Genomic DNA, 3060 nt, shown 5'->3' with positions numbered 1-3060 from the left:
GGACCATGGACACAAGCAATCGATTTTGTGATCGCATTGTGGACGCGCAAAACCGATTTTATAACATCGGTTTCGTAATATCGGTTTAAACTACTTCGAAATAATCGTGCAGTGTAGACGTAGCCAGTGGCGCTCAGTAAAAACAGCTGCCCGTGGTAGATTGCCTGATTATTAAGATTGATGGAGGCACCAGTCCTTTAGAACGTTTTTCTGTACCATATTAATGAACCTGTCTGACATGGGTATTTGGAATCGCCAGTATATTTCATAACAAACCAAAGGGTGGTGGTTAATATTTAGCAACTTTTACTGTAACTTCTGTATGCATTTTATATCACTAGGACTGATTGTAAATGGTGGATTCACAGGACATTCAGGTAATACGTCCTTACAGCTTAGGATCTCCAAGAAGCAATATATGTAATAGGCTAAGCATAGCAGCTACCCAATTTCAGACAGATTTTGGCCCATTTTAGTGGGTTTTCAGCAATTTTTTTCCCTCTATACCTAAAGATGGAATTAATATGGCCTACACTATTTGTGTCTGAAATATTTATCAAATATATACAAAGGCTGAAACTAGACCACTCCTCTTTTGCTGAATTGCCATTTAAAGAAATCACAGTCAATTAAAAGACAAATAGCTAAAGAGGAAACAAGAGGGTTAAAATAACATGGTATTTTGATTTATGCTGTTTGATACAAATAGCTTATTGGATTCATTCACAACAACTTGGTCTAGCATGTATTCCAAATATCTGTTTTATTACTTTTGTAAAAAACAGTATCTGTTCAATGCTGGCTTTTGATAAATAGTGATTTCAACTGATTAGTTCATATAAAAAATCTCTAATGAGACCAGCCCATACCAGGAAGTAATTCAAAATTCCATATAAGAAGAACATGGATTTTCCATCTGGGGAGACTGAGGAGAGCTCTGCTGGTGAAAATCTCTCTGAGGGTATCTCTTTGCTAGTAAATTAGGTTTTGTTACAGCGGGACTTTGAGGAGTCATGGTAACTAACAGAATGTTAAGCACTGCGGTATTGGCTACTGCTGGGAACTTTCATCCTCTTAGAATATGACCTTGAGGAGTTGTGATAACTGCCTTACTGTCTTAAGCCAGCTATACATACCACTACTCAAAATGCAGGTGGGGAAGAAGGTTCCGCAAAGCTGCTACATCTCTGCTACCCCTCATGCAGGGTAGTGTAGCAGTGCTAGTACACTAGCAGGTGTATGCTGCACCACATATAGACACAAGGTAGTTTACTTCCTCCTGGAAGCAATGGGGAGGCCAGAAGCCAGTTAGCAAAATCACAGTCTCCTTCCTGGGTTACTCAGCAACATGCTGGCCTTTGCTCAGGCTGGATCATTACCTCATGATCTATTGTAGCCCACAGAGTTAACACAAACTAGTACTCAGTGTAGACACAGACTGTTTATTATTGTGTCAGCACGTAGTGGGTAACTCAAGGAAGAACTCTAACAATGACCAGTAGACACAATGTTAAACACAACAATACCTGTCAACACTAAGTGATGTTATATTCACTATTAAGTTAATTACCATAACCTCTCAAAATCATGTTCTGACACAACTTAATTTGTTAATGAAAACAAACCCTGAGACACATGTGTCATAAACAGATGGTTAAGGGTTAATGTCTCTCTTACCTGTAAAGGGTTAAGAAGCTCAGTAAACCTGACTGACACCTGACCAGAGGTCCAATGGGGGGACAAGATACTTTCAAATCTTGGTGGAGGGAAGTCTTTGTGCTGTTTGTTTTGTTCATTGTTCGCTCTTGGGGCTAAGAGGCACCAGACGTGCACCCCAGGTTTCTCCAATCTTTCTGAAATAGTCTGTCATGTTCAACATAGTAAGTACTAGCTAGAAAAGGCAAATTAGTCTTATGTTTGTTTTCTTAACTTGTGAATGTGTATTTTGCTGGAAGGATTTTACCTCTGTTTGCTATAACTTGAATCTCAGGCTGGGGGTGGGGAAGTCCCTCTAGTCTATATGAGCTGAATACCCTGTAAACATTTTCCATCTTGATTTTACAGAGATAATTTTTACTTTTTTCTTTCTTTAATTAGAAGCTTTCTTTTTTAAGAAACTGATTGATTTTTTCCCCCTTGTTTAAGACCCAAGGGGATTGGGTCTGAACTCACCAGGGATTGGTGAGGGGAAATGAGGGGGGGTGGAAGGTTAATTCCTCTCTGTTTTAAGATCCAAGGAGTTTGGATCAATGTAGCCTCTCAGGGTAACTCAGGAAGGGGAAAGTCTGGGAGGAGGGATGGTTTATTTCTCCTGGTTTTAAGACCCAAGGGTCTTGGGTTCCCCAGGGAAGGTTTTGGGGGAACAGAAAGTGTGCCAAACACTATATTTTGGCTGGTGGCAGCGCTATCAGATCTAAGCTAGGAATTAAGCTTAGAAGTGTCCATGCAGATCCCCACTTTTGGATGCTAAAGTTCAAACTGGGGGAAAAATACCTTGACAACATGGATTCAAGCTATGAAGACTGAGAGGCCAGCTCTGCTCTTGTGGGAAGTATTTGTTATCTTCACATAGGAGAGAGATTCCACATCAATGTGCTTAAGTGTTTTCCTAAATCAAGGCCATAATGCATTTGTGTTATGCTAGCTAATAAGTTATGATTATATTTTAATTTAAATAAAGTAGAGCTATTTCACTTCTAAAACAGTACAAATTGTTTCATTTTGCCAATCTAAATTAAATAAGGTTGAGAAAACACTCTTTGAAAAGGGCACCATTTTCTTTGAATGAAATGATTACTTGGAACATTTTCTTAGCTGAAGTATTTGCATTTTTTCCCAACTGCATACTATTCTAATGGCTCTTCAGGTACAGTTTTGTAATAATACAGTTGTATATACAATGGCATTGCAACGAAAATCATACTGGAATAAATAAATTTATCGGTATAAATTCCTTAATAAATTCACATTTAAAACAACTCTCTACTGAGTGCCTTTATTTACAACAAAAAATAAATGTGTATAGCAATACTGGTAGGGACAATGTTTTTTGCATGCAAG

This window comes from Chelonoidis abingdonii, chromosome 5 (genome assembly GCF_003597395.2).
Source record: "Chelonoidis abingdonii isolate Lonesome George chromosome 5, CheloAbing_2.0, whole genome shotgun sequence".
In the NCBI taxonomy this organism is placed as follows: Eukaryota; Metazoa; Chordata; order Testudines; family Testudinidae; genus Chelonoidis; species Chelonoidis abingdonii.
This window is presented reverse-complemented; position numbering follows the sequence as displayed.